At 42.6% G+C, this 25,047-nt stretch overlaps 1 protein-coding gene across 7 annotated transcripts in view; it reads right to left on the bottom strand.

Moving 5' to 3' along the window:
• The window catches only part of nrcamb (neuronal cell adhesion molecule b), a 68,746-nt gene extending 46,472 nt beyond the window's left edge, over nt 1–22,274 (bottom strand). For all 7 annotated transcript variants that reach the window (XM_029522219.1, XM_029522215.1, XM_029522220.1 and 4 more), the window contains exon 1: nt 22,136–22,274. The gene's annotated coding sequence lies outside the window, so the exon portion shown is untranslated. The remainder of the gene's footprint in view (nt 1–22,135) is intronic.
• Nucleotides 22,275–25,047: the final 2,773 nt, after the last annotated feature.

Below are 25,047 nucleotides of genomic sequence, written 5' to 3'. Positions count from 1 at the left end.
TCGGGAAGAGAATAAGGGGCTGGGTTCACAAGGCTATCAAGGCAGGGTGGGGGGACACTTGTGAAATACTTCAATGCTGTCAGAGACAGAATGAAAGGACAAGTATGGATGATTTAGTCCGCGCAAGTTTGCTGCAAACACATTCCTGAAAGTAATTTTCAACGCCTGTTTGCTTGATTTCTCTAAACAAAATTGTTTCAGAGGTCACGTCACATCAGTAATTCAAGTAATAAATCAAGACAATGCCTTGATAAGAGGGAACAGCGCTGTCCTCTGGCAGTCTCATTGATTTGTCCTCATCCATGTCCTCACTAACTCTGGCTGAACTCATCACAGCACATTAACAGAGAGGAGCTGGAGGTGGCAACATCACCATTATAATCTCAGTTATCTGGTTGAGAGACAAGAAGCGACAAGATGTTTCACACCGAAGAAAGTGAAACATTAATTTTGCGTTAAGCTGCACTGACGACGGCGGCATCCGGGGACAATGGGGAAAACAAAGACGCCGGGGTCTTATGGGAATTTACATGAATTACAGCATGAGCCCTGAAGCCGATGGCCATGACCTCTACTCAGCTTTTTGAAACTAAACAACATCCCAAGCCCGCCCATCAGCACACAAACACAGGCCATCACACACATCCACAAAGACACACCGATAGAGAATGGTGTGACTGGTTTCCATGGTGCCATGAGGCTCACTGACAGGGCTGAGTGTTAACATGCTCACAGACAACAGAGAGGATGATGGAGAGAAAAAGAAAAGGACAGAGGGAGAGAGAGAGAGGCAGAGAGAGCGCAGTAAAAAAAACAAAAAAACAAAGGAGGTGTACAATAGAAGAGATTTACCACACACAGGCAGCAGACCATCCCCAAGGTTAAGGACCTGTAGTGTTGCGCATCGTATTTCTTTTTAACTCAAAGACCTTCACTGACACAGATCGAAGCACACAACAGTTCAGCTTAACAGAAGCCAGAGCAGCAACAGCAGCCTCTTTCTTTCTTTCCCATAACCGTGCAAAGCATTAGTTCCTTTTCTGTGATGCACATTATCAGAGGACCTGTTTTGAATCAATTTGGCTCTCACTTTTGTAGCTTTGGCTATTTGTCCTGTCATCAACACTGCAAAGGCTGAGTCAAAACCTTCAGTGTTGGACTGGAGCATCATCGAAGCGATGACGCCTTACAGGACATGAAACAAGCAGTGAGATGATGAAACCAGTTTTAGGTTTCAAGACATCAATTCTTGATTTTATGTATGAGAGCAATCACTTTTAATAAATCATCTACTCAATATAATGTATATATTTACAATATATTCATATATATTTCCTCAATGGCTAACCCAGCATTTGTCCTGATTGCAGCAGCCTGAGTTCATGTCTGACCTGTGGCCCTTTGCTGGATGTCATCCCCCCCTCTCTGTCTCTAACTCTTCTCTCTCTCTAACATCTATGGCTGTCCTAATAGAGGCCCACAATCCTCCAAAAGTTACTTAAATAATATTTTGGATGATTTCTCTTTCCTATATCAGGCCTTTCTGTGTACGTTACCCAACTCAGTATCGTCACAGGTTTTTCTTCATAAACCTGAGCGGAGGCCTATCAGTTCCCTCATTGGATTTATAGATGAAATCTTGGAAAGTAGACCATCAAACAGCAGCGACAACTAAACATGTCACTAATCATAATCTTCCTTCTGCAGAGGCAAGCTGTGAATGAACCAGACTGTAGCAAGTACAGTAGAGCGCAACCAGGAACGCCATCTGTTGGCAACAAATAGTTTTACTGTTCCCTTTTGTTTTCTCTTCCAAAGAAGTTCATCTGACCTGCTGCTTCTTTGCCACTTCTAAGAAGGTCTGAAGGACAGTTTGAAGCGACGCTGCAGTGCTCCCAGATCTCGGTAGTTACTTTGGTGGGTGCAGTGTATTAACATAGGTGGTGGAGACAGAGCTTCAAAAAACATAGCTATAATGAACCATGGCTTTTCTGCAATCCCATCCGATGGACATCAAATACTTCATGCCTCAGAAGACTAAAAAGGAAACACACTTCAAGACAAGTCAAGTCAAATAATGTATTATCCACTATCCACATTATTTTTGTTTGCGGCACCTCTTTGCCCTTTCTTGCCTTACACAGCCTTTCTGTGCAATATGGAATTGCTAATGATATTTCCACTGTGAGGGAGCTGCAATTGAAACTACTGGCTTGGGCAAAAAATTTGTTTGATCATTTGACTGTGTGATTTTATTGTAGCAATTTTATGTTCCTTTAACTCGGGTCTTAACTCAATGTGTAATCAGACAACCACAGAAATGCAGTTGTAACAAACCATCTGAACCAGGAACCCCTCCTTTGGCTATTGTAAGGCCACCATGTACGATCCCGGGACAGTGAGTGACTTGCCAACAAAAGGCACATACAGTATATGGAAACATGGCAACCATTCATGTGGTAATGAAGCAGGAGAGGAAACTCTACAGCCTCGTCTGATACAGCGTACGTAGGGGTTTGTCTTCAACTGCAGAGAGCACCAGCTGAGGACATGACGGGAGGTGGAAAGGATCCAAGTCATTCTGCAGCAAGGAGAGAGAGGCCCACTGAGCAAGTCTTCTCTTCTATATATGCACCACACTGCCACAAATAAGAAGATCATCCTCAGTCCAGTGAGCATCGACAGACATCAATAAACACACACTGCCACACGCACGTACACATAGATATTCATGGACAAACGCCTGTCTCCTCTCTCAGTATGTACGTGTGCTGATCCCTGCTCCCATATGTGTCCACAGAAGGTGTAGGCATGTGTGCACCTTCTTTGCTTCCCCACCAGGACCAATTTCCATCCATGCGTCCATCTGTGTGTCTGTGTACGCGGTCGATGCTGCAACGGGGCCCGTCACCCAGCCTGTTCATTACTGTGGGCAACACAGCAGCCATAAGCACAAACAACCTGCCCCACTGATGCATTACATGTTGTCCACGGCTGGATGCATGGTGAGCAGTTTTATTTGACGCTCGCAGAAACACTACGAGCGGCACCAGAACAGAGGAAAAAAAAAGGACTTGGCTGTCATTCTCAATTTACATTTCATTACTTTTCATTAGTTTCATTAGCCAACCACAACAACAGCCGAGGGAGCCCAGCGGCTCCAGAAGCCATCTTTGGAGAGCATGTTTGTGGCAGCAGGAGGGGAATGAGATTTTTCCTTCTTCTGCTCTTCTTCATCCTCACCCACGCTGTGTCCAGCTCTCACACCACCTGTCTACTTAACACAACCTCAACCTCAAAAGAGTCACATTCATGTGTCGCATCCACGCTAACACCAACACAGCACAACAGAAGTAACACAGCAGCAATGGCCTGTATTCAGAGAAAAACAAGTCTAAAGGAGCTAACATGCTCAGGTTTTAATGCCGGTATGTGGAGGTTTAGTAGGTATGATGCTAACGATCTCAAGCGTATTACAGTAACAACCTATTTGCATTAAACATAAAACTCAGATGGCGTTCATGAATTTTGCAGGTTTTTACGAAGAAATAGATGAAAAGTCAATCAATACAAGAATGTGCTGCAAATGTTGTGTTCAAGTTAAAGTCAAAGAATATCCAAAGTCGTCAGGATTTATTCTATGGGGACAATAAATGTCGACACAAAATGTATCCACGGTAAAAAAAAAACAGCTGGTGAAATATTTTTGCCTCTAAGTCAAACACCAAAGTATGAGCTCCAACAGGTCATAAAGGAAAAAAAGGGTCTGCTGTCCTGCAGTGTGATGTGCATGCTTATATTTAATGTATCTGAATATAAAATCAACAATACAGAGCCTGCATCTGTACACCAACCTGCTGCTTACTAAATGTGCAGAGGAGGAAATAATAGATGGTCCTTTCCACAAGCTAAATAAAAGCGTCACCTCAAATGCACAGCTTACAAGATTTAACAGACGGCAAAGCAAAAGCTAGGAGAAACACCTTAAAGCATGTGCATAACAGTAAATGTATATCAGGTAGTGCTTTTCTTCTTTCACCTGCTGCTTGTCCCCTGATGCAAAATCCATATGGCTCTGAATGAGTCTGCGGCAAGAAAAATATTTAAAAAGCTGTCTCTAAGCGGTGGCTCAATCCAGATATTCCCATGAAAGCAAATAAGTTTGATACTGGTGAAATGAAGCAGAGACTGCAGGCCAGGTGGGAGTATTGTGTTGAGGTGTGTTGAGCCGCTGGTGAAGGAGCGAGCGCTGAGGGGTTTAATCAGAATGTCTACAACAGACTGATGTGCACACACACACACACACACACCCGTATACAGGCTCACACATGTAAGGTTGCTACAGGTGATGAGGTAGAAATGCAGAGGGAGAGAGACAGAGAGATGTGAAATATGGTAAAGAAAAGGAAGAGAGATGCCAAAGGCAGGTGCAAATGAGCAGCAGTGGAAAAGACAGCAAGATGTCAGGGCATTTGCTCGTTATCTGGTTTTGTGTGTGCGTATAGCTGCCAGTACATCTATTTGTGTGTGTTTTTGCGGAACGGTAGAAGGGCGTGTTCCTGCCTGCAATATGAATCTGAAAGTTTTCGTGCTTTTAAAAGTGCAAGTATGAGCTAGTGCGTCTGTTCACATCACTGAAACACTGGTCCCCTGGGAGTGTTTACTGTGCACTGTATTTGAGATGGAGCTTGGAAAAAAAAAGGCTGGAAAACAGAAAAACAGCTTGACCAGAATGTAATTACCTGTACTTCTAAAGCTTGATCACCACCATGTCGTGTTGTGTCATTTGTTGAATTTGCGTGTAAAGTGGAAACGCTGAGAGAAAAATTGTCATTTTAGCACTGGGCTATTTCTAGGCCGCTATTTGAGAATTTAAAGTGTGTGTGTGTACGAAAGTAAATAACCATTGAGTGCCTCACTGACCCAGTGGAGGGAGACCACATTCTACTCATTCTATCCACCATCTGCCTTTTTTTCCTCTTCCTTTCTCTTTCCACCTCTCTTTTTCCTCCGTTCTCGTCCCAGACTCCATGCTCTTCGGTGCAGGTGACAGCACAGGGACAATGGGATGATATCACTGGTCGGCTCCGAGCAGCTTGCCTGCATCTTGCACAATAACAGACTGCTGCAGGTCTAGCGTGGCACATTGTGAAGTTTGAGAGTGTGAGAGTGAGAGACAGAAAGCAGACTCACATATTGAAAGAGAGAAGGAGGGAGAAAGAAGGAAAGACAATTCATATTGCTCAACTGAGGCTGAAGGAAGACGATGGGTGGGGAGAGTGAGGAGGAGAGATACTGAGTCATCTGTGATGTGTCAGTGGACGTAGTGGTCATGTGTACACTGAGCCTATAGCCTGTAGCCGGCTCTGTGTGGGCAACACTGCAGACAGTGCAGCCTTTTAATTACAGCACTGCTCTGTCCCCCTTTCCATCATCACACACACACACACACACACACACACGGCACACCTGCCATGAGCCGCATTGGATTTACACTGCATCAATAATTCATCCCCCCATACATCCCCCAAAAACACACACACACACACACTCAACACATGTCGTCTTTGAGGAAGCGGCAGAGTTTAGAGGAGGATGTAGTTGCAAACTGCAAGAACACACAGTGATGCAGAGAGAAGGAAGGGATGACTGATTAGAGGGCAAACATTATTATCGCACACATTACCTGAGTTATTAAGACAGCATCCATGAGCTTCCTGTTTTCTCAAATGCATCATTATAGACCTTATCTAAGACAGGCTGAGTACCAGCCACCCTGCTGGAGCCATACTTTCATCTCCTGCCCTGCCCTGCATTTTAGCAGCTTATGCCAATTGGCGTCTGTTCTTGTTGTTTTAGCCTGTTGGTTTACCAAAGTGAAGTCAGCGCGAGTGTTGCTCATAACAAAGTACTGTTAATTTTTAATACTAAAATTGAAAGCATCCTGAGATATCCTGAGACATCCATCAAAGCAGCTTCTTTCAGCCTTGGGTGTCTCCGGTAACAGATGAGTCCCACACTGTGTCAACATGGTGCTCTTTCTGAATAAAAAAAGCAGAAGACAAAGTGTCCACTGTGCTGAGGAGTGGGGGAAACTTGGCCTGGTTCTTTCATTCTGAGGTCTGAAAAATGCCACTCCAACTGTGTTATGTTGTTAACCTGTTGGCAGTTTCTGCTCATTAAGCATCCAAAGTGAGGGAGAGGAGCAGGTTTTCGTTCCAGTGCTCCCAGCACTTGAGGATTCAATGTGTTTTCTATTTGTTAATCTGTTCATACATTAGAAAGTCTGCTTTCTGGTTGGTATTTATTCTTCCTACAGTGAAGAATCTATTATGCTGGTCATGTACAGTGCAGTTGGTGCGGGAGGATTCATTTGTGTTTGTGTTTGTGTACAGACACTCATTTATTCTGTAGACAAGTATAATACAATTCCACCTGTAAACGGATAACAAGAGTCAGCTGGGGGAAAAAAAAAAAAATCCAAATAACCATTCCTGCTGAATACCTTCCACGACTGTGTGACTATATGGAGGTTTTCAGATGCCATCCCTGAAAATGTAACCTGCATTTTAAGTCGGTAATGATTTGCTATCTTTGAATATCAGGGTTGCTCATTATTTTAATTATATATCAGGCAAATATGCAACAAACCTGGCTGTGACTATAAGGAATAGAAAGCATGTGAGGTTCAATGGAAAATGTGTGCTGCTAAATTATAGCTGTCAAAGAAGGCAGAAGACATGGTCACATTGTAACTGTAGGTTTGGTGGGAGGATTATTTTGCTTATTTTGTATTTATTGTTTGTTTGGTTTGTTTTTTTTTTAGCTCTTGTACAAAACTGAATAAGCCCTTCTTGGAAATATCAACCAAAAAAACAAAAAAAACAAAAAAAAAAACTATCTTTCAGAAAATCTAGAGAAAATTGTAATACTGTATTTACATGTTTTTTTTGTATGCGTTATATTTGAATAACATATTTTTTTATGTTTGATATTAGATGGGTCACAATGTAACATCAGATGATATGACAGAAGCCCAAACTACAAGACCCATAAAAATCTAATTGCAGCTCAAATGGTCCATGGATTAAAGTGAATACTTAGAATGCCTATAAACCTATAAATGTGTTCAAGCATCTTTGTTATTTACAGTGGAAAAGCTCATGTATTGATCAAGCCACCCATTAGCACTTTCAACCAGCACTTTATTGGAAATGCTTAAAGTGCATTCCTTTGAAATGCTTTGAGAAAATGGATCCCCTTCTCTGTTGGCATTTGGTAATGCACTCACAGTGGATACAAGCCACCATTAGACTGAGGACTATGTGAAAATATTTGGTAATGCAAACATAAACAAGAACGGTTGACCTTGGAGGATAATTCCTACAGAAATGATGTACTGTTCTGTTTTTCTGAGATGATCAGAGGAGGTATAGTGGAATATTTTCGAGGGTCTAGTAATTTATTCTCTTGGATGTCGAGCGCAGGAGGGGGCAGGAATTTTCAGGAGTGTGTGACAATTGGCCTTTTCTTTCCCTGAATCTGCATAATTATTGAGGTTAATTCAACGCAGAGCTTGTGCGCCATTGTCTTTGAATGTGGCTGCCACGGCTTAAATGAATAAATTAGTGACAACGCGAAGCTGACAGACAAGCTGTGCACTGAATGCTCCATGTCAGAGAAGCTGTTTCTGAGAAGGAGAAGAAGCTGCAGAGGAAAAAAAAAAAAAAAAGCCTTGACTTGATTTGCTGGAGACAAACGTTGTCATTTACAGGCCTGACTTTTCCTAGCATTAGGCTTTCACTGGTATCTCTGCTACATGCTTAGTTATTCACAACCTGCAGGAATTTCACACATCTTCTCCGATATGTGTGTTAGTCTTTGTGCTCTGTGTTCCCCCTGACACACTCTTGATAAGCAAAACTAACATTGCCGAAATTGTGACAAGACACCTTGTACTCTTCAGGGAGATGATACAACAAAATGGGACAGATGCTCACTGCTGGAATAACTTTGATAACAGCATAGAGAGAGGCATATTAAGAAAAGTGATGGAATATTTTTAATTTTATTTATAATTTTTTTGGATTAACAGATCGTTATTTTTGAATGCAAGAATTGGCTGGAGGGGATTTATGGCAAGATGGACATATTGACAATGTGTGTTAAAGTTTTCCTCATCTCACCAACAGCAGATGTATACCAGATTTATAGGAAAGCTGGGCAGGAAAATAGCACACTGGCATGCAAGAAACACTTCAGAGAGACACTTTGTATCATACAGAATAGCATGCTGCAACAGAAAGCTTAATTCTCAAATGGTCTCGGTTTATTTCTAAAATTCTTGTGAAGAAATGTACAGGACTGCTCTGTATGTTTTCAGTTGCGTAGATATAAGGAATTATGCGCATTTTTTTTTTTATGTAGCGTGTCTGTCGGGTCTGCTATGGACAACAATGAGAGTATAATACAACTATTTAACTGTATAACGTAATTTCTGCTGGGTTAAATGTAGGCAGGAAAACTGCTGCTTCTGTGAAACGTTTCACTCAGTGAATACAACATGTGTAGCAAAGTTTTAGCCAAGCTAGTCTACTAGATAGTGAAACTACAATTTCATGTATTGTCAATCATCATCAGCATCCACTTATAGGGGGCCACAGGAGAAGTTGTAATTGCAACAAAAACATCACACGTTATGTCTAAATAGGAGCATTTTAAGTGTTGCCCTACATGCTGTGCAACACAAGAGTCTGTAGCCATGGCAGCAGCACTGAGAAGCTGTTTATATGCAAAATATCGTATTAGCATCAAAGTAAGGAAGGTTCATCCTCTGGGGTCCACGAATGTGCGTTCAAACTCTAATAGCAAACCGTCAGTTTATTTTTGAGATACGACAACAACAAAAGGGCCACAGAGTAGACCAGCTTGGCTGAACAATATGGTACATACCTCACGTTTACTGAAAGAAACCTTTCAAAGAAGCAGCAGTTTCCTCAGCTATAGATTCACACAGCCATAGTGTTAACAGCCCACTGCTCAGGTACAGAAATCCTGTTATACAATTGTTTTATACGCCCACCGTTACTTCTTTCTTTCCCACATGACATCCCTCTCCTGGAAATGAGATTAGAGTTGAGTTAATGTACTTAAATGTGTCCCTGTCTGGGCTTTTATGTGCAGTGCTGCTGCTATTTAGTCAGGCTCTTGACATGATAGATATGTGTTCTTCACAGGACTGATGACCAGTTGAAGACTTCGGAGAGTTCTTGTCAGAGGGGATAAGCCCTCTGAGTGGTGCTGGGGGCCAAGGACACCTAAGTTTCAGGAGGGGGTCTGAGTGCTGTCTGTCTCCAACAAGTCCGTCAAGAGACTGAAGTTAAGTCTCCGGAGTGAGATGTACCAACTAGCCCGCCTGGCCAGGTAACCTTCTGGTCTGTCTTTCAAGGTCCCTCTCTACTTGAGTGCTAAAGTAGTAACGAAGGTTCCTCGCTGTTGGGCTACTAGTCAGACTGTTTTTTTTTTTTGTTGTTGTTGTTTTTTTTCCACACAGAGGGGGCAACACAATGTTCTCCAAGTCCTCAGGGCACACAACTATGAACAAGCTGAAGCCCTTCAACTCAACGACAACAAGCACCAAGACAAGACAGGTACAAGTCACACAAAGGAAGATAATGATTTAACTGTGGGGGTTTTCTGATCCTTGCTTAAGCCTCTACAATCAAGCTGTTTTCAGTTCTCTTTTCTGGTCTTGATTTGTTGACTTTAAGAGAAAGGGATCTGAAGTGATCTGCGCCAAGAAGACACCTGCTACAGCTTTATCAGAGGTCACAGACCACCAGCAAGAAAAATACACAAAAACATTTTTCATACAATTTGGTTTAGACATTTTGAGTATCATCTTCTTTAAAATGAACAAATATTCTAACTGCAAGCTTTCTGCCTCCTCATCTGATGTGGGTGTAGCTGCTGACAAGCGACAGTAATCTCTGTATTCTAGTAAATATAAAACAGTCCCAGCCTCGGAAGAATGGCCTGGATCAGCACTTTATATTGCGTTTCCTCTCTCTATGCACTGATCACAATGCCAGTTAAAGCTGCCTGCTTCATTTGCTTGCGGTGTGTACTCATTATAGAGTGGCAAGTCAAAAAGCCCCACACAGTGGTAGGCATCCTGATCCCGGTGTGCCTTTCACATGTAAAACAGTTTCAGATGGCTCCAGCATTGTGCCACCATAATACAGCATCTGCTTTATGGCATGGAAAAAACGCATTGTAACCAAGTGGCAGTGAAAGAGCCATTGAAGGACAGCCAGGGCTTCACCGAAATACTGAGGCTTTGACCGTGACACAGACTGGTGGGTGATGGTCCAACAACCTGCACACGGCTATAACACTGAAGAAACATAAGTGACTGAGGATCTTTATAGTCTGACCAAGCTAGAGAACAGAAGACCAGACTACCCAAACTTGTCAATATACCGCACAACTTCAGTGGAGCCTCCAATGAGCCCTTGTATCTAGTCTCAATGCAGCAGTGTTGTGGGTCAGAGTGCTGCAGTGAGCACTGGAGCTCAGCCAGGTGGAAATGAGACACTACGCAGACAGAGACAGAAGATGCCCCTCATCCCTTAGCTTTCCATTAAACATTTAGAGCAGCGCACCAGCACTCGGCTCAGATAAGAGCTGCTATTGTGTGATACTATCGGGGAAAATGTCATAGTGTCACAGATGTGTTCATTTAAGCCACATCCACCAAGAGTATCCTCAATCATCCAGCACAATGCCCTTCTTGAGAGTAAGAAAGCTTAGTTCGAAGAAGGAGATTAGGTGAAGTAAGCAAAGAGAAAAAAATAGGACAGTGGCAAGCTATCTAAATTAGTCCATGGGGATTAATAAGATGTTATCTTGTTTTATATTTAATGAATGCACTGCCATTTTTATGGTCAGAACAGTTAGGGCAATCAGAGTGATCCATGTTTAAAGCTTAGAATGACTGATCCATGAGCAGCTGTCTCATTTAAAATCCTCTGTTAAATTCAGAGATACCTTGAGAGCAAAGGAAATAAAGGCTTTTCCATTAGCTCAGGGGGATATTGCAGTGCAACACTGTGTCCGCGGAATACTATCTATATTGAACTGCATCGTGTTCTATAATCATCAGACCAAAACGTGGTCTGTGATTATGATCATGTAAAACTGAAAAAATTAAAATACAATAAATAAATATTTACTGGAACCAGGAAATATTCTGCCAGCAAAATGAAACAACCAATCATCAAAACAGTTTCCAAATAATCAATATGCTCCAGTTCCGCCATTTACAACCTGATATTTTGCACCACTGTTCATGCTATTGTAGTTCCTCTTTACATGTTGCTAGGTGTATTTGGCCACTGGACATTATCATATGATGATGCAAGTAAGCCATTTAATCTACCGAAGGAAATGAGAACGGACATTTGGTGGCCTGGTCATTTTAAACAAAAGAGTCTCTCTGACTGGACTTCAAGCTCAGTGTAGTGCTGATATTTCCAAGGTCAAGAATAGACATGAAAGCATAACTTTGCCTCAGTTCATTTATACAATATCACAATACATATCAATATAAAATTACATGGTTCAATCTCATCCTCTCATATTTCTCTAATCAATTCCAAACAAAAACTGATCTTTTTTCTTTTTTTTTTTTTTTTCATTCAACAAGCTGGTTCTGGCACATTTTCATAGAAAAACACAGAATTAACACTTGAACAGTTTCCCTGCCCTATTACCATATCAAGCACATGCCTCGGATTCTGCTAATTTTAGCATTACAAAACACAGATACGTTGAGGTTGCTCCAGTTCATGGAGGCCCAGCGGTGAGTGAAGAAGGGTCGGCATACCATTGTCCAGTGTTATGTAAAGGAGCCACTTTTATACCATTTCACCATGTCTGATGTGAAAAAAGAAGTAGTATGCCAATCAAATTGAAGCTCTATGACAAGCTGTCTGTGGTTTCTCTGTGGTCACCTACTCCATTATGCCTCAGCACCACACAGCATGAGTGAGAAGAGTAAAAAAGGATGGCTTCACCAGGCATTGTAGTTATCATCATACCAGTGCATGAGATCAGCAGCAGGTTTTGATCAGTCTTTTGTTTTCATTTCTTAAATCAGTAAAAAAATCTGTACAGTAAAACTGTAAAGAATTCACTCAACAGGGCAATAAAGCACAGACTCTGTCTCTGCTACCAGCACTGCTTCCCCTCCAAGTTCATATCCAAAAAGTCCCAATTCAGCTGAATCTCATCTTAGATAAACAGACAGACAAAATAAAAATTCAGGGGCGTTTGTTTTGAGGCCAAAAGAGCATTTTCAGTTCTAGGACTAGAAAGCATAACTTACAAACAAGTGAAGCCCCTGAGAAGGCAAGAAGGCATAATAAACTCCTGCGTCTTTTTTAAACTTCTTAAAGTTGCCGTTGTCCAAGAAAGATGTTAAGTTGGTTGGTAGATAATTGAATACGAGAGGCTTTAACCAAATAGGCACTGGTCAGCAGTATGAAGAAACTGGAAAGGACACATGGGGAGAGGACATGTCCCCAGGCCTCCAGCAGGTGCATTGTTTCCAGGATCAAAAGAGGGGAGCCATGTTTCAGACTCGCTTACATCCTGGAGAAAGGGAGCGCATGTCCTGGTCAATGGCTCTTCCCCGTCTCTCACCTCTTCCTGACCCTCACTTTCCTTACCTCTCACTCCATCTCTACCCCCCTCCTAAGGGCAAACGTCTAACCAATAATGATCTCCTGTTGTGAGATATTCAGCTTACAAACAAACTCTTTCAAGAACTGCTAAAAAGCAATGACCACAGTAAACATGTAATTCCACTTAAACAAAAGAGTGAGTGAAAAGCAAACCCCAAAATTCAGAGCACACATCCAACCCACACCCTAAAGTTGGTACAAAAGGGAAGATACTTTGCTGGGTTTTATTTTGGCTGAAAAGGCAAATTTGAAAAGGGGGGGAGGGGGGACTTCCAAAACTTGTTTTTTGTTCTAATCTGTCGTTTCCACACATACACACACACACACACACACACATCTAATTTGACTTCAAAACACGGGGGGTTGTGACTGATACGGATGAAACTCTGCATGAAATCACTTTTTCTAGCATTATCTCCTCAAAACACACTGACAATAATGCGGCTATATTCGATCGATTCCTTGCTATGGTGTGGAGCAATCACACAGACTCCACTTTGGCAAACCTCAAAATGCAACGTCTGAGATTAACTCAATATACTTGATGTGTTTAACCACTTCCAGGATGACCTGAGCGCCATACCGCCAAACAGTGGTGACATAAGATCCAGTTTGCAGGGGTTTCATCATCAACCCCCTTCCCCCCTCGAGTTCAGATTATGAGAGTCTAGTTATCGCTCTCTCCCAGGGTTGGGTTTTGGGTGCAGGGCCAGGGTAATCCTGGAGAGATTGACTTGCGACGCCCAAGGCTTAATTAAACATTTTTCATTGCTGGTGACTGTGAAAAATCCAATCAGCCCGACCTCCATGTAGCTTCCCCTTTACTTCAGTCTGATTACCCACTATAGCATACATTTAAAATCAGTGCTGGAAATGGGCAAATCCTTAACTGCTTATATAAATAAGCAAATATACACTGAATCATACTAGTTTGCCTGAGGCTTCACCCCTGGGTCAGACAGTATAACATGTACGCTCTCAAAATTATAATAACCTAACTGACTAGGTAATTGACTACTTCAATCACAATTTGGACTATGTAGATAATGGGTTGTGGTCAACAGGGCTGAATTGACACTAAGGGACACTCACAAATTTTACCCTTCGAAGGTTGAAAACTTCACTCATTCGAAGCTGCAACAAGCAAAATCAACTTAGAAAGTAAATAAAAACAATGAACGTAGCAGCAAAGAAAAACACCAGGGCTATGTGAAGTGATAAAGAGTTGTTCCTTAAAAGAAATACTTTCTACATTATCTTTCACAGTTTGAGTGGCACACAAGTTAAATTTTTACATTTTGTTGCAAATCTCTTCCTCTGCAATGGTTCAGTGGCACCTAACTGAAGAATTAGCACTACCATCTGTGAAATATTAATATTCATATAAAACATTTATGAAAAATATTTTTATATTATTTAAATTACACATTTTTCCCCAAAAATGTTGAAAAACATTTGAATGGAAACTCTCTAAATCACAGGTTAGCATAGCCAGATTACTGACTATAAATATTTTGTTAACGGCAAAAAATACATATAGTCCATTTATTAGCATCAATATGAAACATTAACAACTACGCTTACAAAGGACTGGCAGTTGTGTTAATAAAAATCAGAGCTGAAAAACAGTGCATGATGCCACAGCAACTTTTTGTTTACAATTATATTTTTCTTTGCAGCCAACTCACACAGTAAGCCTTTACTAGCTATTTCTTCATTTTTAATAATCATAGTTCATAATTATGGAGAATTTTAGAAGGGCTTAACTCATATTTAGAGATAGATCTAAAAATAGGCACCCACCCAGATCAGGTCCATAGTGCATAGTAGGTTAACAAATATAAGATATTAAACATACTCTGAGAGTGATTACAGGGAGAGTGTCATAAGGAAAAGGAAATAATCAGAGGAGAAGAGAGCCACAGACTAAGACAGAGAAAAGGAAAACACAGTGGTAAATCTGCTCTCAGGGCAGCGACTGCTCCTTCATTTCAAACACATGGCAACTAACTGAGATTATAAAAACAGGTTTTAATAATTCTGTAAGTGCTGTGAACATCACAAAAGCAGAGACTGGCTGTGGAAATGAAATCACAATTTTAAGCATTATCATTCAATCAGAGGAGATTAGGGTTTGTTTGCTAAAATAAGAGATTTCTTTTTTACAATAATCTAAAAGCCTCAGATGTGCATGAAAGTTTAGCTCAGATAACTCAGTAAATGGAAATAAGTCGGAAGCGGGTATGGCAGCTTCTGGGTACATTTAATACTTCCACACACTTGTTCCACACATTTCCTGAAAGCAGTTGTGAGCATTTAAAAAGCGCCCCATGACTCTGAACAGGGCTGTTCACAGACGTGGAAATGTCAACCACAATCAAGATACTGACTTCAAAACCAAGAGCTGTATGAATTCCACCTCAGTGACACATCACAAATGACCAATGAGTGAAAGTGTCCTATGTTTCCCTCACAGGACCTGTGGAGGCGTGCTCCCTGTCACAAACAAGCCCCTTTGAGTAACATGTCCACTAGTGCTCCACTCATGGAGAGAGAGAGTCATTGTGCCTTGAGCCCCGAGAGGCCCAAAACCAGCCAACCTTGAAGACCCATGCATTAGGTCTGCTTCCAACATCTGCCAGGACAATACCAACTAGAGCAAATATAAGGAATGCCATTCATCTTTAATATCCAAATATACAATGGTGCAAATATGCCACAAAAGGAGCTCATGGAAAAGACTTTTTCTATTAATGTACATGTCCGAACCAAAAGATTATTACTGTCGTTTTCTCTCTGAGAGACTTCGTTAACACTAGCGACCTTTCACTATGGCAGCCTAACGGAGACTCATTGATATTTCTACATGGACTTAGAGACAACCGTGGTGCTGAAAAAGCCCAGTGATAGCCCAGACAGCTCTTAGCCATCCTAAACGTTTGACTGGGTTATCAGGCCAGCCAGCCTCAGAGGAAATTCTGATAAATGAAATTGCAATTTGTCCATCCTGCCTCCTCAGAGCTGGGACCCCCTAGTCCACAGCAAGGAATTATCTTAGTCATAACTCCATATCCTCCAGTTCCTAAAGATACCCAGCACTGACAAACCAGTAAAACTGACCATAAGGAGATTATGCTGACTGCTATTTCACTGCTCGCATTTGATCTTACATTTCTCAGGCACAGTACACAGTCAACTGGCCAGCTGGCCAGATGTTTTACTAATACATCAAATTTACAGATAATATTCTTCTCCTAGTGATTTGAAAATGATGTTCTTGATGGAAAGGGAATCCTGAATAATATGCAAAGCTGTCTGGTGAGCTGTATTGCATCAGATCAACAATATATGACCTTGTTCAAGATATCTACAGCTACAAGTAATTATTATTTCTAGGGAGGAATGAGAGGAAAATGTCCAGCACTGAGAATGATTGGTTATCTTTCCACTTACTATGAGCCCACAAAACCAAATGATTTTTTTTCTAAGATAAAACAAGAAAGCAGCAAACCCCTTCATTTCTGGAGCTGGGGCAAAAAAAAAGAAAAAACAATTTGGGATTTAAATTGTGGTCAGATGATACAAAGGCTGATTATCAATACATTTCCCATTTTAGCCTCTTGACACCTGTGACCTAAATGGCTCCTCTGATTGGTGTAAAGGAAGAAAAAGAGATTTGTTTTGACAGTTGTACCAAATTTTATGATTCGAATGGTTTTCTGACCTCAATCTTCCTTAATCATTTTGAAACCCGGACAAAGATTATCCGATTTTAGATTATGTTTTTTACACAACATGCGGCGCCTGGACACACACATATATATATATATATATATACCCTCAACCATATATATATATATAGAGAGAGAGACAATGAGTTTTTTTGTTTTGTTTTTCTAAAGCAGCTAAAATCTGTTTTGTGCTTTTGATATCTCATAGGACATGCACATTTATCTTCTCCTGAACAGAGAAATCCCAGATCTACACTTGAATTTGTTTACCATCCCAATCCTTTGTCTCCCCCAGGAGAATTTTTTTCCCAGGATTCCTGTGGCTGTGTTTGGGGGGTTTAAGGGATGAAAAAGAGGGAAATAAAAGCCCATTGGTCTCAGCGCCACAGAAACAGCATCCAGAGCCAAGCTGTCATCCCACTTGGATTAAGGGCCCTTCACTGGTGGCTGCTGAGCTACTAACATGGTGTCTTACCCTCAACCAGGTTGTGGGAGGGCGTAGAGGGTGGAGCAGAGGGTAAGGGCATTAGAGGGCCTGGCCTAAATAAGATCTCGAGGTCAGCGAGCCTCCTGAACCATGGCAAAGCCACTTTGTGTCTCCATGTCAACTTTATTCATGAGCTGACAGCTAAGTGTCTCCTTCTTTCCTGTTGATTCAGTCCCTGTTGCATCATGTGCTGGGGCACCAGAGATAATCTACGCCTTCATTCTGTTTATCTCTGCAGACCCCCACTAATACAAGTTTATGGGATGTAACATTCAACAGCACACTGAGGAGGCTTGTGGAGGAATTCTTGGCAAGGATCCTTATTTTAAATCTCCATCTCTGTTATAAGGAGAATATAAGCTGGGGTGATATATTTGCAAAGCTATTAGACAGCACAAGTGGGCTGCATTGCTGTGCCAACAGAGTGTGGGATGTGCGGCCGAGAATTTCTTAAGCTCTATGCAAATAGGAGGAAGATGAATGCTTCAGACCAGACTAGAAAGCGTTCAAGTACATACTCATCGAGAATTGTCTGTGAGTTTGGCAAGCATGCACCCTGCTGGTGGAGCAATGCCCACCTCCTGTTGTTTTCAGAACAGTAGAAGGAAGCACTGGTCTATGTCATGTGCTGCCACTGGTCCACCGACTACCTCTCCAGCATCTGCTGCCCATCGAGCCGGCCAGAGCCTCGACAGGCCCGCTTTTAGTGGAGCAAGGACTGGAGAGTCCTCTTCAGCAGGGACAAATATGTGTTCAAACAGCGGCTCCAACACCAGAGTTTCTATTGTGAACCTCTCTGGGCATAACCCTGCATCACCCCCCCCTACACTGCAAGAAAGAGGCTAGAACTGCCACCCCACAAGTACAGACAGAGAAAACAGACCCCCTTTGTTCCCCCTGCCCCTTCACAGCGTCAACTGAGGTACATGATCCACCCCTCCTCCCCCTCCACAATACTGAAAGCCTCAAAACAGTCCCACTTACATTTCCCCTCCCTTCGCTTCTTCTAGTGGGGGGAAAGAGAGCAAAGTATCTTCCGAGAATACAGGAAATTTACTCTGAGCACACATGTCAAATCTCATCATTGCTCATTTAAGGTTGCTAAATTCAAGGTTGACTGGGAGTCAGATGTATGGTGTAAGGTGCTAGTTAACCTGTCATTCAGTCTACTGGGGACCCACAATAAACCCACAATATTGCATTTCATATTCAAATCTCCCAGCTCAAAAGGGGGAATCCATTCCTGTGGACCCTTAGCAGTTCAGAGCAAAAGGAGCATCGCTAAATGCTTTGTTCACAATCAGGGGTGTAATAACCTGACGTGGGCGATAACAGTATTCCCTGGGAAACCTTGAGTAATTGGTCTTGCTGACTGTCTCAGTGTTAGGCTCTGGTGCAATGATTCGTCCACAGCAAACCCACACTGCTACTCATCTGCCATCTGTCCACTCAACCTACTGCCCAAAAACTACAACTTTACACCACTGCGGACAGTGTCTTTTTGCTACTAGTCACTTTTTTCACTCTTCATGAACAAGCTGATTATGTCCTCAGTTCTAATTTTTTATTGTCTGGTTTATACAACTCCTCTGGGACCCAATTAATCATCAATTCATCTGCCCACAATTTCTGGTGAATCAATCTTTACATTGTCACTAAACGTGAAAAATGTCCATCACTTCTTAGAAGCCTAAAATTTGCCAGTTGATTTCAGTATTTAAGAAAGTGAAGTACTTGTTCACAATTTATGTCTTGTTTTGTCCGAAAACCCTTCAAAATCCACTTTATGATTATACAAAGCCAAATATCTTTACACTGCAGAGACAGGAAGCACAGGATCATTTTTGTTTAAAAAATTGTTCCAATAATTAATGAGTTATCCAAACATTTATAATGATTTTGTCCCTATCAGTCAGACTTATCAGTTAATGAAATGATCCCTTCAGTTGGAACCCGAAAGAAGTCACTGAGGCAGGAGATAAAAGGGAAGAGCAAATCAACGCCACAGCTTTGTATCTAATTACTCAGGCAGCTCAGGTCTGAGTCTGCCTGTGAGCAACACATAAATCACCTAATAACAATTTTTCATAGTCATCTGTCACCATCTTCTCCTCTTAATATCATACATGTCTAGAATGTAAACATCAACAGTTGCAGCTGCGTGGAGTGGATTCACAGGAACATGTCAATCCCCATTAGAGCTGTTGCCTAACTGAGTGTGAAACTAATTGCACCCACCAGCTTGCAGCCATACAGACCCTACTCACAGAGAGACACAGAAAAAGTGAAACCTGTGTGTAATGGCCAAGTATGTCTTTCTTTACATGTACTCATCTGCCCCTGCATACATTTGTCCAAATTACCACCAAGCAAAGTGTTCAGACAGCCATGAAGCGGCTGGGGACACCGTTCCCACTGCGGTCCTCCTAATGAGGCGCTCATCAGTCCCAAAATGAGACGAACATGCTTGTGACAAGGAGGTCCAGGCCATGTCAGTGTGCTGCCCTGCTGTATGTGACAGGCTCAGCAGGAAGAATCCCCCAAACCGCAGTGACACTAATGGATAGGCATGGGCCTCTGTCAGTCCCCGGAGACTTAGCCTCATCACAGCTGAGCAGCACAGCCCTTCTATTCATAACTGCTGCCAGGTCGCGTCCACTCAGGGCACAAGTACACGTGTCCCCAGAACGCACTCCACTCAGTCAATCAGCTGGAGTGACCAATAACGGCATGTTATTGCACTTTGCCCTGTGAAACTGTGCATGAAAAAAGGAAATGCCTGTGTCACTTCATTATCTTCAACTAGGACCTCATTTTTATGACTTTAGTCATTATTTCTACCATATTAAAAACTGTATGCCTACTAAGAAAACTACTCAGATCTGGGAAAAAAGCAACACAAGTAAGTCAGATGAGGCAAATGCCACAAACACAAGGTGACACAGTAAACCTTAAAACTTGCTCCGTGGTTGGAAAAGGAAATGTTATGACCCAAAGCGACCATTGTAAACAAACAAACACTAGTTCAACCTTGATCTTTGTAGTTGAACACCTACACAGTTTTCCTTTGCAAACGACTGTCTGATTTAGCTGTGAAACATTTATACGATTGAAATATCACAAAATTAATGTTCCAATTTCACAAAAGTAATACCCATGTCAAACATGAACAAAATCAATTTCTTCTTTCAAAGTTGATCAAAACAGAGGTCTTTATGAGTTTCTTCCTGTAATGTCTGCCACGCTCCTGGCTACTGACCTCAAATGTCTCCTTCACTCACCGCAATTTGTTAAGGAATGTTAAGACTCCCATTTTTGTGTACTTGAATCAGGCATTTCTTCTACACAAGTGGAACGTGTCCTTGGTGAAATCACTGGGTCAAAGTCTCACAGGTTCACATCAGTGCTTCAGAGAAGTGATGTCATAGTTGTCCCCAGCAAGTGACACAGAACAACTCTTTATATCTATGAGACACTTTGTCCCAACCCACGATTGGCAGAGTTCACAATGCCATAGACGGCATCTTACAGAAGGAGCGTTGATCACTTCTCGCAAAATAGTCTGCGTGTTTCCCCAGCCCACGGAGTAAAATTAGTGGCATTTTCCCTCAAACACCCAAGCTTTTCCCATAGCCCCCGGCGGCAGAGCTGCCCGCCACTGGTTTTGGGTCAGGAGTGTGACTGACTGGTGCTCTCACAATAACTCCAGCCAACGTGTGTCATGATAATCTCTTAGTTATGCAAATCTCTGAGCCGAGTGCCGTTTGGGCTGAGGGAGAAAGTAAAGATGGCAGCAAAATGTAGGCCATGATCTTGTCCTGATTTCTCCACATTTGTGAAACGGGCTTGAAAATGTGCTTTCAGTGGCGCTCCGCTGGGAGTGGAGTGGTGTCTCTCTCAACTCAGGCTCCATCCAGACTCACCACGACTCAAACCCGAGACCCAACTGAATGCCAGAAGACTCACAACAAACATGCATCCGTCAAAAGTGGTGTCGCACATTTTGCCGCCTGTTTCTGTGAGTGAATGCAAAGCACACATAAGGCAGGGATAGGGGGACATTGTTATCTTCTTAAACAGATTAACAGTAGTCTGCCTGGGGTGAATAAACATTACTAGAAAGTGTGTCAGCCCTTTCAGAGAGCAATTTGAGCGAGAGCTTCAGACAATGAAGTGGGGAGGTCATTAGCATTGTATTAATATGGATATCTGAGCAGTTAGCGAAAGTGTGCAGCCAAGGCATGTGTGTTTGGGTGTGTTTAGGAGTGAGAGTGTCTGGGGATGAGCTGACGGTAAGGGGGTCGGTGGTGGTGGGGGGGGGTTACCAGCTAGGGGCAGGGTTCACCCTTGACTGAAGCTTTGACTAAGAGAAGGGGGGAGGTTGGGAGGGAGGGGTGGTGGGGGGGGGATTGGGTGAGAATGTGGGGGGTTTTCTTTCCACTAAAGCGATTGTTCGACCATGGGAAATACATGGCAGGAGATGATGAATGAAATGATAAATCTCAGCAGGGCTCTCGCGATCAGATCGTGTATGATGAAGGGAAATTCAGACTCAACAAAGTGACTGTTACGTCAAAACAATACAAGAATATGAAGGGAATTAAACATGCGGGGAGAAAATCAGCATAATGAATGAGGGAGGTGTATTATGAGGACAGCAATGTCATCAACACAGAAAAAAAAAAGAAAAAAAAAAAAAAGCAGAGGTTAACTAAAGCACATCTACATAATATTTCCTGACAGCATGTGAGGTGGCCGTCAAACCAATCCTGTCGAAGGTTCACACAGCAGAAGTGTCAGGTTGGTCGACGCTATGTGTCCAGCTTTGGTTTGACAGCCGTGTGTGTGTGTGTGTGTGTGTGTACACACCTGATCTCTGTAGAACCCGGAGCTAGATGCTAAACGCGTCAGTGTGTTAAGAAGTGCGGTTGTGTATTTTTAGAGATTCGGCGTTTACCGGCCGCTGCGCAGAGAGGACGCAGATTCTGTCGGGTTTTTTTTTTTTTTTTTGTATTGTTTGTTTGTTTTTTTTACCGGACGGGCTCTCACCGTCCAGCTGAGAGGCAGCAGGCTGCAGGCTGCCTCTCCGTCCACAAACTCCTGGCAGTCCGCCGGAAAGCTACACGACACGTGTGGGAAGATGAACGGCATCTCTTTTTGGGGGAACTCACCTAATTTCTTCCGCTCCGGCGGCGCCAAACGCGGAGCACCGGTCTGTCAGATGCACGCAGTCCGCCGTCCGTTAACGTGGAGTCCCGTCCGGGCTCCGAGCAGTCCCGCTTCTGTGTGCTCTGCCTCAGTCACTGGTCCTCTGCTCTCCCACCAGTTCACCGACACACATACACAAACACACACACACGCACACACGCAAACATACACGCGTGCGAGCGAGCGGGCGGGGGCGCGCAGCAGCAGCAGCGCTCCGGGGCTTGCGCACGCCCTTCGCGCGCACTGCAGCGCCGCTGCCGTCGTATGGTGGCCCGAAGGAGGAAAGGCGTCCGGGCGAATCCTCTGTCCAAATAAGTCCCAGCGATAAAGAGCAGAGCCCAGCACAGATGGACAACAGCTGGGCGACTTTCAGGATAAAACAAACCAAAAGTTGCCTTTTAATGCCCACTGATGTCCTCGTCTGTTATTAAACAGCAGGAGGAAGCTGCAATTTAGATGCTGTGTTGTTCATGTTCGATTTAAGTGTAATAAAAAAAAAAATGAAAACGCTGAAATAATTCCAAGCGAGAGGGATTGTAATAATCCAGCACAATTTCATTAACCTGGCAGGAGAAAAAAAAAGCAAAGTGAGGTAAAAGCAAAAATGCATCAAACAATAAAACAGCATTTAGTCAGATATCAGTACTTGCAGCCTTTAGAAACAACTTGATTCCAGCTGTTTTGGACAGTAATTGCTGGGAGCCATTTGCTGCCCTGGTGCATTCTTGCACTCTGCCCTGAGAGCAGGATTGCACTAATAATCATACAATTACCTGTGGGATCAACCAACAGTCTGCAGGACGGGATCATGTGATTTTAAAAGCTACATTTCATCTTCAGCTCTATGTGCTGCTCTGCTGTTCTCTGGGTGCAGTGGTAGCCATCTGCAGCCATACAGCACAGCAAGTGATGCTGACTCTGCAAAGCATCTGAAGCATCACCTCAAAATGCATTGGCAGTTATTGATCATATCGGGAAATGTGCTGAACTGCAGCTCCTCAAAGGATGCCAAAAGAATTTCACTTAATGGCCCGTTGGATGGTTTAAATCCTTGATCCAAACGCTATGTTACTTTCTTCAGCACTTCCTCTTTTTTTTTTTTTTTTTTTTGTGTGTGTTTGGTAAATATTTTCAAAGGTTTTCTGCTTGACAGTTTAACATGTTAGATTGAGTCAAAACGGAGAGAAATGTGGAGCTGACGTGTAGTCAAGGTCATTTGCTGGATGTAATCCCCCCAGAGGCAAAAGTAGCAGTTTCCCTCATCTACCGGAGGGATTCTTGCCCACATCTGCCTTCCAAGTGCCACACTGGAAGTATTGTAATTGGCCTAGCCTCTCATCTTAGACTGCCTCCAGATACGTCTGAATATATCTAGAATCTCATTAAAATATTCCCATGATTTCCCCTATGCATATTATCCATAAAATACTCTGGGGGATTTCATAGAAGTTCATGGGCACACCGCCATGGAAACACAGTTAGTGCTTTGCAGGTTGCCAAGTGGATGTTGTCAGGGCTTTGTGTTTAAATGCAAAAACCCACCAGAGAAGCCGTTGTCTCTGCTTCACTGGTAACTCCAATTATTGTGCCTATTGCGGCATCGCATCTTTGAAGTCTTCTTCTGCTCACTGAGATGCAAACCTTCACACACGCTGGGCTACTGTGCAGGAGAGACAGAGTCATCAGTTGGCTTGTTTTCTTCAGTGTTACTTCTTTAGTCTTTCCAAAAACAAAACAGATAACATATTCAGCCCCAAACCAAGTCAACCATGAAACAGTTCCCATCAGAGGTGATGATTAAGTAATAGATTCAACGCAGATCAGCAGGTTGAGATCACGGCGGTGTCAAACATCCCTGAGAAACCCAGCATTCAGTCTGGTTTCTCTGTTGTAGAAAAGAGCAAACATCTCAGACTTTAGTCCACGTTATTTATTATGATTTCAATCTGTCAGAGTTTATCCGTCATACTTTTTTTAAAGGGAATAACATTTTGAAAATAATCTCTTTGTATCTTTTCTAAACTCCAGCCGCATGCTTCAAAACTAATTAAGTGCTAATGAGCAAGGAGTGTTTGCTTCAGCTACAATGTGAGGTGTAATTGAGTCGCAGCCGCCCTACAGATGGAGTCATTGTTACATAACAGCAGCGGTGGGGGCAGACAGTACCTGTCAAAACCTCCTCCACATACTACACGTTTTTTTTATTGGTAATCTGGAAGTTTGGCCGAAGGTGCACAAGAAGTCTAATTACTGATATAATTATTGCTCGGGGACAAGTTCCTGAGTCTGATCTGTTTACATCAGAGGAGGCCGCATTTCTTCCCTGGGTCTGCTGCTTCATTACATAATGGCTTCTCTGTGTTGAGTGGGAGCAGCCTTTACTGCCTGCCTTACCATGCTAACACACCAGAGGCAAAAGTCTGACAATAATCCGCTAAATACAGCACAGTGACCACATGTGGTGCAGCTGTGCATCAGTGGGGAATATGGCGGATATTAAGAAATAATTTTTCTTGTGAACTGGAATTATTCACAAATTGATGCACTGTGCTAAGTTTTTTTTTTTTTTTTTTTAAAGGTTGTAATGAGGATAATCTTTTCTGTTCAAGGATGGTCACTGCTTCCACTGTTTCTTCTGTGTATAGATGGCACCGCACCATTGACTCTGGGATGTTCTCCATTTAACCCTTCAATGGGTTTTAAGAAAACTTGAAGACTTTAAAGTTTAAGTAAGGAACCTCCTGTACCTGAAGAAAAAAGTAAAGTCGGGGTGTGCGGGGAGACCTTCCTTGCAATTTGAATTTAATAAACTGTCCCTAAGCCTCAAATAAAAGGTAAATGAAAAACTATGATCTTTGTAGTCATTCAAAAACTT

Source organism: Echeneis naucrates, chromosome 16 (assembly GCF_900963305.1).
Source record: "Echeneis naucrates chromosome 16, fEcheNa1.1, whole genome shotgun sequence".
Lineage (NCBI taxonomy): Eukaryota > Metazoa > Chordata > Actinopteri > Carangiformes > Echeneidae > Echeneis > Echeneis naucrates.
Note: the sequence above shows the minus strand (reverse complement) of the source record. Positions and strands in the feature narration are given on the sequence as shown.